Source organism: Taudactylus pleione, unplaced genomic scaffold (genome assembly GCF_031769625.1).
Source record: "Taudactylus pleione unplaced genomic scaffold, aTauple2 ptg000727l, whole genome shotgun sequence".
NCBI classification, from domain to species: domain Eukaryota; kingdom Metazoa; phylum Chordata; class Amphibia; order Anura; family Myobatrachidae; genus Taudactylus; species Taudactylus pleione.
Window position 1 is genome coordinate 802,501 of NW_028285129.1, and position 14,274 is coordinate 816,774.

The following is a 14,274-nucleotide window of genomic DNA, read 5'->3' on the forward strand; positions in this document are numbered from 1 at the left end:
TAGCCCAGCTCCCTCTCCCCGCACACACTACACTACCCCTAACTCTACCCCGAACCATGCTACTGCACCACACACACTACACTACCCTTAACCCTCCTCCCACTCCCCGCACACACTACACTACCCCGAACCATGCTACTGCACCACACACACTACACTACCCTTAACCCTGCTCCCACTCCCTACACTCTACACTACCCCTAGCCCTGCTGCCTCTCCCCGTACACACTACACTACCCCTAACCCTGCTGCCACTCCCCGCACACCCTGCACTACCCCAAATGCTGATGCTGCTTCCCACATACTCTACATTACCCCTAACCATGCTCCCACTCCCCATACACACTACCCTACCCCTAATCCTGGTGTCGCTCCCCGCACACACTTAACTAACCCTAACCCTGATCCCACTCTCCACAAACACTACACTACCCCTAACACTGTTGCCGTTCCCCGCACACACTACACTACCCCCAACCCTCCACCCTCTCCCCGCACACACTACACTACCCCTAACCATGCTACTGCTCCCCACACACTGCATTACCCGTAACCCTGCTCCCACTCCCCTCACACACTACACTACCCCTAACCATGCTACTGCTCACCACACACTACACTACCCCTAACTCTGCTCCCACTCCCCGCACACACTACACTACCCCTAACCCTGCTCCCGCTCTCCGCACACACTACACTACCCAAAACCCTGCTTCCGCTCCCCGCTACACTACACTACACTACCCCTAACCCAGCTCCCTCTCCCCGCACACACTACACTACCCCTAACCCTGCTCCCGCTCTCCGCACACACTACACTACCCATAACCCTGCTGCCGCTCCCCGCTACACTACACTACACTACCCCTATCCCAGCTCCCTCTCCCCGCACACACTACACTACCCCTAACAATGCTCCTGCTCCCTGCACACACTACACTACCCCTAACAATGCTCCTGCTCCCTGCACACACTACACTACCCCTAACCATGCTACTGCTCCCCACAAGCTACACTACCCCTAAACCTGCTCCCACTCCACTCACACACTACACTACCCCTAACCATGCTCCTGCTCCCTGCACACACACTACACTACCCCTAACCATGCTACTGCTCCCCACACACTACACTACCCCTAGCCCTGCTCCCACTCCCAGCACACACTACACTACCCCTAACCATGCTACTGCTCCCCACACACTACACTACCCCTAGCCCTGCTCCCACTCCCAGCACACACTACACTACCCCTAACTCTGCTCCTGCTCTCCGCACACACTACACTACCCCTAACTCTGCTCCTGCTCCCCGCACACACTACACTACCCCTAACCCTCCTCCCACTCCCCGCACACACTACACTACCCCTAACCATGCTACTGCTCCCCACACACTACACTACCCCTAACTCTGCTCCTGCTCCCCGCACGCACTACACTACCCCTAACTCTGCTCCTGGTCCCCACACACACTACACTACCCCTAATCCTGCTCCCACTCCCCACACACACTACACTACCCCTTACTCTGCTCCCACTCCCCGCACACACTACTCTACCCCTAACCCTGCTCCCGCTCTCCGCACACACTACACTACCCATAACTCTGCTGCCGCTCCCCACTACACTACACAACACTACCCCTAACCCAGCTCCCTCTCCCCGCACACACTACACTACCCCTAACTCTGCTCCTGCTCCCCGCACACACTACACTACCCCTAACTCTGCTCCTGGTCCCCACACGCACTACACTACCCCTAACCCTGCTGTCGCTCCCCGCACACACTACACTACCCCTAACTCTACTCTTGCTCCAAACACACACTACAGTACCCCTAACCCTGCTGCCACTCCCCGTACACACTACACTACCCCTAACCCTGCTGCCACTCCCTGCACACACTACACTACCTATAACCCTGATGCCACTCCCCGTACACACTACACTACCCCTAACCATGCTACTGCTCACCACACACTACACTACCCCTAACCCTGCTCCCACTCCCAGCACACACTACACTACCCCTAACCCTGCTCCCACTCCCCTCGCACACTACACTACCCCTAACCATGCTACTGCTCCCCACACACTACACTACCCCTAACCCTGCTCCCACTCCCTGCACACACTACACTACCACTAACTCTGCTTCTGCTCCCCGCACACACTACACTACACCTAACTCTGCTCCTGGTCCCCACACACACTACACTACCCCTAACCCTGCTCCCTCTCCCCACACACACTACACTACCCCTAACTCTGCTCCCACTCCCCGCACACACTACACTACCCGTAACCCTGCTCCCACTCCCCGCACACACTACACTACCCATAACCCTGTTGCCGCTCCCCGCTACACTACACTACCACTAACTCTGCTCCTGCTCCCCACATACTACACTACCCCTAGCCCAGCTCCCACTCCCAGCACACACTACACTACCCCTAACTCTGCTCCTGCTCCCCGCACACACTACACTACCACTAACTCTGCTCCTGCTCCCCACACACTACACTACCCCTAGCCCAGCTCCCACTCCCAGCACACACTACACTACACCTAACTCTGCTCCTGCTCCCCGCACACAGTACGCTACACCTAACTCTGCTCCTGCTCCCCGCACACACTACAATACCCTTAACCCTACTCCCGCTCCCCGCACACACTACACTACCCCTAACCATGCTACTGCTCCCCACACACTACACTACCCGTAACCCTCCTCCCACTCCCCGCACACACTACACTACCCCGAACCATGCTACTGCACCACACACACTACACTACCCTTAACCCTGCTCCCACTCCCCACACACACTACACAACCCCTAACTCTGCTCCCACTCCCCGCACACACTACACTACCCCTAACCCTGCTACCGCTCTCCGCACACACTACACTACCCATAACCCTGCTCCCTCTCCCCGCACACACTACACTACCCCTTACTCTGCTCCCACTCCCCGCACACACTACACTACCCCTAACCCTGCTACCGCTCTCCGCACACACTACACTACCCATTACCCTGCTCCCTCTCCCCGCACACACTACACTACCCCTTACTCTGCTCCCACTCCCTGCACACACTACACTACCCCTATCCCTGCTACCTCTCCCCGCACATACTACACTACCCCTAACTCTGCTCCTGCTCCCCGCATACACTACACTATCCCTAACTCTGCTCCTGGTCCCCACACACACTACACTACCCCTTACCCTGCTGCCGCTCCCCGCACACACTACACTACCCCTAATTCTGCTCCTGCTCCACACACACACTACACTACCCCTAACCCTGCTGCCACTCCCCGCACACACTACACTACCCCTAACCCTGTTTAGACTCCCCGTACACACTTCACTACCCCTAGCCCTGCTGCCTCTCCCCGTACACACTACACTACCCCTAACCCTGCTGCCACTCCCCGCACACCCTGCACTACCCAAATGCTGATGCTGCTTCCCACATACACTACACTACCCCTATCCCTGCTCCCACTCCCCGTACACACTACACTGCCCCATACATGCCTACTCTCCCACTTTTAGTGGGCGCCTCCAGATTTTTACCTTATGTTCCTGGTGCCCCGCAAACATTACCATTACTCCCGGTTTTTCCATCCCCTTTAAAATAAGGACTGCGCATGTGCGAGGGGCGGAGCCTACAAATGGAGATATCACAACGTGTGACATGAAGGCCGGCCACTGCGGGGTTATGGGTAGCGGTGGCCGTCTATGTACACAGTACCTCTGAGCGATGGAGGCTTCAGCAGCAGACGCGGCAGTGGTGGACTTTTCTACCGCCATGCAAGGTGGTCCTCAAAGCATACTCCTAACAGTGGTCCTTTTCAGGGGCTGGCCCATCTTCTGACTGCGGCGTTCAGGCTGTCTCTCCGGCCCCCTCGGCGGGGTCTTTCTAATTATGGGCATCAGCAGCAGCATGAAGTCCTCTGCGACGGTGGCTCCTTCCCTCCGGTCCTGGCAGCAGGCTCCTTAGTTGAAGTCTTCTCGTCCGCGGGCACTACTCTGGGCATCCAGCAGCTGATGGGGTCTTCCTCCGGGTCCTTCTGCTCTCCCAGCAGTGGCAGGTCAGTCCCTACTCCCTATATCTAGTCATGTACATGTGTGTGTGTGTGTGTGTGTGTGTGTGTGTGTGTGTGTGTGTGTGTGTGTGTGTGTGTGTGTACTGTGTAGTGAGCTCTAGTAATGTGCATGTTTGTGACAGATATTAATGTCAGTAGGGGAGCTAGGGTGTCAGATTATAGGAATATATACACCCATAGGTGGAGTTAAGTAGAGCAGACCACGCTCCCAAAACGGCGCTACGCGCGGCGCTTTCTACAATCTCCCTGAAAATGGTTTCCAAAAGTATGCCCCCAACCCTGCTCCCACAACCCACACATTACACTACCCCTAACTCTGCTCCTGCTCCCCGCACACACTACACTACCCCTAACTCTGCTCCTTGTCCCCACACACACTAAACTACCCCTAACCCTGCTCCCACTCCCCACACACACTACACTACCCCTAACCCAGCTCCCTCTCCCCGACCACACTACACTGCCCCTAACTCTGCTCCTGTTCCCCGCACACACTACACTACCCCTAACTCTGCTCCTGGTCCCCACACGCACTACACTACCCCTAACCCTGCTGCCGCTCCCTGCACACACTACACTACCCTTAAGTCTGCTCTTGCTCCACACACACACTACACTACCCCTAACCCTGCTGCCACTCCCCGTACACACTACACTACCCCTAACCCTGCTGCCACTCCCCGTACACACTACACTACCCCTAACCCTGCTGCCACTCCCCGCACACACTACACTACCCCTAACCCTGTTGCCACTCCCCGTACACACTACACTACCCCTACCGCCACTCTGCGCACACCCTGCACTACCCCTAATGCGGATGCTGCTTCCCACATGCACTACATTACCCCTAACCCTGCTCCCACTCCCCATACACACTACCCTACCCCTAACCATGCTCCTGCTCCCCGCACACAATACACTACCCCTAATCCTGCAGTCGCTCCCCGCACACACTACATTACCCCTAACCTTGATCCCACTCCCTGCAAACACTACACTACCCCTAACCCTCCTCCCACTCCCCGCACACACTACACTACCCCTAACCATGCTACTGCTCCCCACACACTACACTACTCCTAAACCTGCACCCTCTCCCCTCACACACTACACTACCTCTAACCATGCATCTGCTCCCCAAACACTACACTTCCCCTAACCATGCTCCCACTCCTCACACACACTACACTACCCCTAACTCTGCTCCCACTCCCCGCACATACTACACTACCCCTAACCCTGCTCCCGCTCTCCGCACACACTACACTACCCATAACCCTGCTGCCGCTCCCCGCTACATTACACTACCCTTAACCCAGCTCCCTCCCCCCGCACACACTACACTACCCCTAACTCTGCTCCTGCTCCCCGCACACACAACACTACCCCTAACTCTGCTCCTGGTCCCCACACACTACACTACTCCTAACTCTTCTCCTGCTCCACACACACACTACACTACCCCTAACTCTGCACTACACTACCCCTAACCCTGCTGCCGCTCCCCGCACACACTACACTACCCCTAACCCTGTTGCCACTCCCCGTACACACTACACTACCCCTAACTCTGCTCCTGCTCCCCGCACACTCTACACTACCCCTAACTCTGCTCCTGGTCCCCACACACACTAAACTACCCCTAACCCTGCTCCCACTCCCCACACACACTACACTACCCCTAACTCTGCTCCCACTCCCCGCACACACTACACTAACCCTAACTCTGCTCCTGTTCCCCGCACACACTCGCACACACTACACTACCCCTAACTCTGCTCCTGGTCCCCACACGCACTACACTACCCCTAACCCTCCTCCCACTCCCCGCACACACTACACTACCCCTAACCATGCTACTGCTCCCCACACACTACACTACCCCTAAACCTGCTCCCTCTCCCCTCACACACTACACTACCTCTAACCATGCTACTGCTCCCCAAACACTACACTTCCCCTAACCATGCTCCCACTCCCCACACACACTACACTACCCCTAACTCTGCTCCCACTCCCCGCACACACTACACTACCCCTAACCCTGCTCCCGCTCTCCGCACACACTACACTACCCATAACCCTGCTGCCGCTCCCCGCTACATTACACTACCCTTAACACAGCTCCCTCTCCCCGCACACACTACACTACCCCTAACTCTGCTCCTGCTCCCCGCACACACTACACTACCCCTAACTCTGCTCCTGGTCCCCACACACTACACTACTCCTAACTCTTCTCCTGCTCCACACACACACTACACTACCCCTAACTCTGCTCCTGCTCCACACACACACTACACTACCCCTAACCCTGCTGCCACTCCCCGTACACACTACACTACCCCTAACCCTGCTGCCGCTCCCCGCACACACTACACTACCCCTAACCCTGTTGCCACTCCCCGTACACACTACACTACCCCTAACTCTGCTCCTGCTCCCCGCACACACTACACTACCCCTAACTCTGCTCCTGGTCCCCACACACACTAAACTACCCCTAACCCTGCTCCCACTCCCCACACACACTACACTACCCCTAACTCTGCTCCCACTCCCCGCACACACTACACTAACCCTAACTCTGCTCCTGTTCCCCGCACACACTCGCACACACTACACTACCCCTAACTCTGCTCTTTGTCCCCACACGCACTACACTACCCCTAACCCTGCTGCCGCTCCCCGCACACACTACACTACCCCTAAGTCTGCTCTTGCTCCACACACACACTACACTACCCCTAACCCTGCTGCCACTCCCCGTACACACTACACTACCCCTAACCCTGCTGCCACTCCCCGTACACACTACACTACCCATAACCCTGCTGCCGCTTCCCACACACACTACACTACCCCTAACCCTGTTGCCACTCCCCTTACACACTACACTACCCCTAATGCTGATGCTGCTTCCCACATGCACTACATTACCCCTAACCCTGCTCCCACTCCCCATACACACTACCCTACCCCTAACCATGCTCCTGCTCCCCGCACACAATACACTACCCCTAATCCTGCTGTCGCTCCCCGCACACACTTCACTAACCCTAACCCTGATTACTCTCCCCGCACACACTACATTACCCCTAACCTTGATCCCACTCCCCGCAAACACTACACTACCCCTAACCCTCCTCCCACTCCCCGCACACACTACACTACCCCTAACCATGCTACTGCTCCCCACACACTACACTACCCCTAAACCTGCTCCCACTCCCCTCACACACTACACTACCCCTAACCATGCCACTGCTCCCCAAACAGTACACTACCCCTAAACCTGCTCCCACTCCCCTCACACGCTACACTACCCCTAACCATGCTACTGCTCCCCAAACACTACACTACCCCTAAACGTGCTCCCACTCCCCTCACACACTACCCTACCCCTAACCCTGCTCCCACTCCACTCACACACTACACTACCCCAAACCCTGCTACTGCTCCCTGCACACACTACACTACCCCTAACCTTCCTCCCACTCCCCGCACACACTACACTACCCCTAACTCTGCTCCTGCTCCCCACACACACTACTCTACCCCTAATCCTACACTCACCCCCCGCACACACAACACTACCCCTAACCCTGCTCCCACTCCCCTCACACACTATACTACCCCTAACCATGCTACTGCTCCCTGCACACACTACACTACCCCTAACCATGCTACTGCTCCCTCCACACACTACACTACCCCTAACCATGCTACTGCTCCCTGCACACACTACACTACCCCTAACCATGCTACTGCTCCCCACACACTACACTAACCCTTACCCTGCTCCTACTCCCAGTACACACTTCACTACCCCTAACCCTGCTCCCACTCCACTCACACACTACACTACCCCTAACCATGCTACTGCTCCCCACACACACTACACTACCCCTAACCCTCCTCCCACTCCCCGCACACACTACACTACCCCCTAACCATGCTACAGCTCCCCACACACTACACTACCCCTAACCTTGCTCCCACTCCCCGCACACACTACACTACCCCTAACTCTGCTCCTGCTCCCCGCACACACTACACTACCCCTAACTCTGCTCCTGGTCCCCACACACACTACACTACCGCTAACCTTCCACTCCCCACACACACTACACTACCCCTAACTCTGCTCCCACTCCCCGCACACACTACACTACCCCTAACCCTGCTCCAGCTCCCCGCTACACTACACTACCCCTAACCCAACTCCCTCTCCCCGCACACACTACACTACCCCTAACTCTGCTCCTGCTCCCTGCACACACTACACTATCCCTAACTCTGCACTGGTCCTCACACGCACTACACTACCCCTAACCCTGCTGCCACTCCCCGTACACACTACAATACCCCTAACCCTGCTGCCACTCCCCGCACACACTACACTACCCCTAGCCCTGTTGCCACTCCCCGTACACACTACACTACCCCTAATGCTGATGCTGCTTCCCACATGCACTACATTACCCCTAACCCTGCTCCCTCTCCCCATACACACTACCTTACCCCTAACCATGCTCCTGCTCCCCGCACACAATACACTATCCCTAATCCTGCTGTCGCTCCCCGCACACACTACATTACCCCTAACCTTGATCCCACTCCCCGCAAACACTACACTACCCCTAACCCTGCTCCCACTCCCCGCTCATACTACACTACCCCTAACCCTGCTCCACCACTCCCCGCACACACTACACTTCCCCTAACCCTGCTCCCACTCCCCGCACAAACTAGACTACCGACAACCTTGCTGCCACTCCCACTACAATACCCCTAACCCTACTCCCACTCCCCGCACATCCTACACTACCCCTAACCCTGCTCCCACTCCCCACATGCACTACACTACCCCTAACCCTGCTGCCGCTCCCTGCACACACTACACTACCCCTAACCCTGCTTCCTCTCCCCACACACACTACCCCTAACCCTGCTGCCGCTCCCCGCACACACTACACTACCCCTTCTCCCACTCCCCGCACACACTACACATCCCCCATCCTTGCTCCCGCTCACCGCACACACTACACTACCCCTAACCCTACTCCCCACACACACTACACTACCCCTAACCCTGCTCCCACTCCCAGCACACAATACACTACCCCTAACCCTGCTCCCACTCCCCGCACAAGCTACACTACCCCTAACCATGCTCCCAATCCCCCGCACACAATACACTACCCCTAACCCTGCTCCCACTCCCCGAACACAATACACTACCCCTAACCCTGCTCCCACTCCCCGCACACACTACACTACCCCTAACCCTGCTCCCACTCCCCACACAAACTACACTACCGACAACCTTGCTGCCACTCCCCACACACACTACAATACCCCTAACCTTGCTCCCACTCCCCGCATACAGTATACTACCCCTAATCCTGCTGCCACTCCCCACACAATCTACACTACCCCTAACCCTGCTCCCACTACCCACACACCCTACACTACCCCTAACCCTGATCCCACTCCCCACACACCCTACACTACCCCTAACCCTTATCCCATTCCCCACACACACTACACTACCCCTAACCCTGCTCCCTCTTCCCACACACACTACACTACCCCTAACCCTGCTCCCACTCCCAGCACACAATACACTACCCCTAACCCTGCTCCCACTCCACGCACACACTACACTACCCCTAACCATGCTCCCAATCCCCTGCACACAATACACTATCGCTAAACCTGCTCCCGCTCCCAGCACACACTAAACTATCCCTAGCCCTCCTGCTGCTTCCCGCACACACTACACTTCCCCTAACCCTGCTCCCAATCCCCGCACACACTACACTATCCCTAACCCTGGTCCCACTCCCCTCACACACTACACTACCCCTAACCCTGCTCCCCCTCCCCGCACACACTACACTACTCCTAACCAAGCTGCTGCTCCCAGCACACAATACACTACCCCTAACCCTGCTCCCACTCCCCGAACACAATACACTACCCCTAACCCTGCTGCCGCTCCCCACACACACTACACTACCCCTAAACCTGCTCCCACTCCCCTCACACACTGCACTACCCCTAACCCTGCTCCCACTCCCCGCACACACTACACTACCCCTAAGCCTGCGGCCGCTCACTGCACAAACTACACTACCCCTAACCCTGCTCCCACTCCCCGCACATACTACACTACCCCTAACCCTACTCCCACTCCCCGCACACACTACACTACCCCTAACCCTGCTGCCGCTCACTGCACACACTACACTACCCCTAACCCTGCTCCCACTCCCCGCACACACTACACTTCCCCTAACCCTGCTCCCACTCCCAGCACAAACTAGACTACCGACAACCTTGCTGGCACTCCCCACACACTACAATACCCCTAACCCTACTCCCACTCCCCGCACACCCTACACTACCCCTAACCCTGCTCCCACTCCCCATACGCACTACACTACCCCAAACCCTGCTGCCGCTCCCCGCACACACTACACTACCCCTAACCCTGATCCCACTCCCCACACGCACTACACTACCCCTAACCCTGCTCCCTCTCCCCACACACACTACACTACCTCTAACCCTGCTCCCACTCCCAGCACACAATACACTACCCCTAACCCTGCTCCCACTCCACACACACAGTACACTACCCCTAACCCTGCTCCCAATCCTCTGCACACACTACACTACCCCTAACCCTGCTGCCGCTCACTGCACACACTACACTACCCCTAACCCTGCTCCCACTCCCCGCACATACTACACTACCCCTAACCCTGCTGCCGCTCACTGCACACACTACACAACCCCTAACCCTGCTCCCACTCCCCGCACCTACTACACTACCCCTAACCCTGCTCCCACTCCCCGCACACACTACACTTCCACTAACCCTGCTCCCACTCCTCGCACAAACTAACTACCGACAACCTTGCTGCCACTCCCCACACACACTACAATACCCCTAACCCTACTCCCACTCCCCGCACACCCTACACTACCCCTAACCCTGCTGCTGCTCCCTGCACACACTACACTACCCCTAACCCTGCTCCCTCTCCCCACACACTACACTACCCCTAACCCTGCTGCCGCTCCCCGCACACACTACACTAGCCCTAACCCTGCTCCCACTACCCGCACACACTATACATCCCCCATCCTTGCTCCAGCTGACCGCACACACTACACTACCCCTAACCCTACTCCCACTCCCCACACACACTACACTACCCCTAACCCTGCTCCCACTCCCAGCACACAATACAGTACCCCTAACCCTGCTCCCACTCCCCGAACACAATACACTACCCTTAACCCTGCTCCCACTCCCCGCATACACTACACTACCCCTAACCCTGCTCCCACTCCCCACACAAACTACACTACCGACAACCTTGCTGCCACTCCCCACACACACTACAATACCCCTAACCCTGCTTCGAATCCTCGCATACAGTATACTACCCCTAATCCTGCTGCCACTCCCCACACAAACTACACTACCCCTAACCCTGCTCCCACTACCAACACCCTACACTACCCCTAACCCTGATCCCACTCCCCACACACCCTACACTACCCATATCCCTGCTCCCACTCCCCACACGCACTACACTACCCCTAACCCTGCTCCCTCTTCCCACACACACTACACTACCCCTACCCGTGCTCCCACTCCCAGCACACAATACACTACCCCTAACCCTGCTCCCACTCCACGCACACACTACACTACCCCTAACCATGCTCCCAATCCCCTGCACACAATACAATATCGCTAAACCTGCTCCCGCTCCCAGCACACACTAAACTATCCCTAGCCCTCCTGCTGCTTCCCGCACACACTACACATCCCCTAACCCTGCTCCCAATCCCCCGCACACACTACACTATCCCTAACCCTGGTCCCACTCCCCTCACACACTACACTACTCCTAACCCTGCTCCCACTCCTTGCACAAACTACACTACCCCTAACCCTACTCCCACTCCCCGCACACCCTACACTACCCCTAACCCTGCTCCCACTCCCCACATGCACTACACTACCCCTAACCCTGCTGCCGCTCCCTGCACACACTACACTACCCCTAACCCTGCTTCCTCTCCCCACACACACTACCCCTAACCCTGCTGCCGCTCCCCGCACACACTACACTACCCCTTCTCCCACTCCCCGCACACACTACACATCCCCCATCCTTGCTCCCGCTCACCGCACACACTACACTACCCCTAACCCTACTCCCCACACACACTACACTACCCCTAACCCTGCTCCCACTCCCAGCACACAATACACTACCCCTAACCCTGCTCCCACTCCCCGCACAAGCTACACTACCCCTAACCATGCTCCCAATCCCCCGCACACAATACACTACCCCTAACCCTGCTCCCACTCCCCGAACACAATACACTACCCCTAACCCTGCTCCCACTCCCCGCACACACTACACTACCCCTAACCCTGCTCCCACTCCCCACACAAACTACACTACCGACAACCTTGCTGCCACTCCCCACACACACTACAATACCCCTAAACCTGCTCCCACTCCCCGCATACAGTATACTACCCCTAATCCTGCTGCCACTCCCCACACAAACTACACTACCCCTAACCCTGCTCCCACACACCCTACACTACCCCTAACCCTGATCCCACTCCCCACACACCCTACACTACACCTAACCCTGGTTCCATTCCCCACACACACTACACTACCCATAACCCTGCTCCCACTCCCCACATGCACTACACTACCCCTAACCCTGCTCCCTCTTCCCACACAGACTACACTACCCCTAACCCTGCTCCCACTCCCAGCACACAATACACTACCCCTAACCCTGGTCCCACTCCACGCACACACTACACTACCCCTAACCATGCTCCCAATCCCCTGCACACAATACACTATCGCTAAACCTGCTCCCGCTCCCAGCACACACTAAACTATCTCTAGCCCTCCTGCTGCTTCCCGCACACGCTACACATCCCCTAACCCTGCTCCCAATCCCCCGCACACACTACACTATCCCTAACCCTGGTCCCACTCCCCTCACACACTACACTACCCCTAACCCTGCTACCACTCCCCGCACACACTACACTACTCCTAACCAAGCTGCTGCTCCCAGCACACAATACACTACCCCTAACCCTGCTCCCACTCCCCGAACACAATACACTACCGCTAACCCTGCTGCCGCTCCCCACACACACTACACTACCCCTAAACCTGCTCCCACTCCCCTCACACACTGCACTACCCCTAACCCTGCTCCCACTCCCCGCACACACTACACTACCCCTAACCCTGCTGCCGCTCACTGCACACACTACACTACCCGTAACCCTGCTCCCACTCCCCGCACACACTACACTTCCCCTAACCCTGCTCCCACTCCCAGCACAAACTAGACTACCGACAACCTTGCTGCCACTCCCCACACACACTACAATACCCCTAACCCTACTCCCACTCCCCGCACACCCTACACTACCCCTAACCCTGCTCCCACTCCCCATACGCACTACACTACCCCTGCTGCCGCTCCCCGCACACACTACACTACCCCTAACCCTGCTCCCACTCCCCACACGCACTACACTACCCCTAACCCTGCTCCCTCTCCCCACACACACTACACTACCTCTAACCCTGCTCCCACTCCCAGCACACAATACACTACCCTAAACCCTGCTCCCACTCCACACACACAGTACACTACCCCTAACCCTGCTCCCAATCCTCTGCACACACTACACTACCCCTAACCCTGCTGCCGCTCACTGCACACACTACACTACCCCTAACCCTGCTCCCACTCCCCGCACATACTACACTACCCCTAACCCTGCTGCCGCTCACTGCACACACTACACAACCCCTAACCCTGCTCCCACTCCCCGCACCTACTACACAACCCCTAACCCTGCTCCCACTCCCCGCACACACTACACTTCCACTAACCCTGCTCCCACTCCTCGCACAAACTAACTACCGACAACCTTGCTGCCACTCCCCACACACACTACAATACCCCTAACCCTACTCCCACTCCCCGCACACCCTACACTACCCCTAACCCTGCTGCTGCTCCCTGCACACACTACACTACCCCTAACCCTGCTCCCTCTC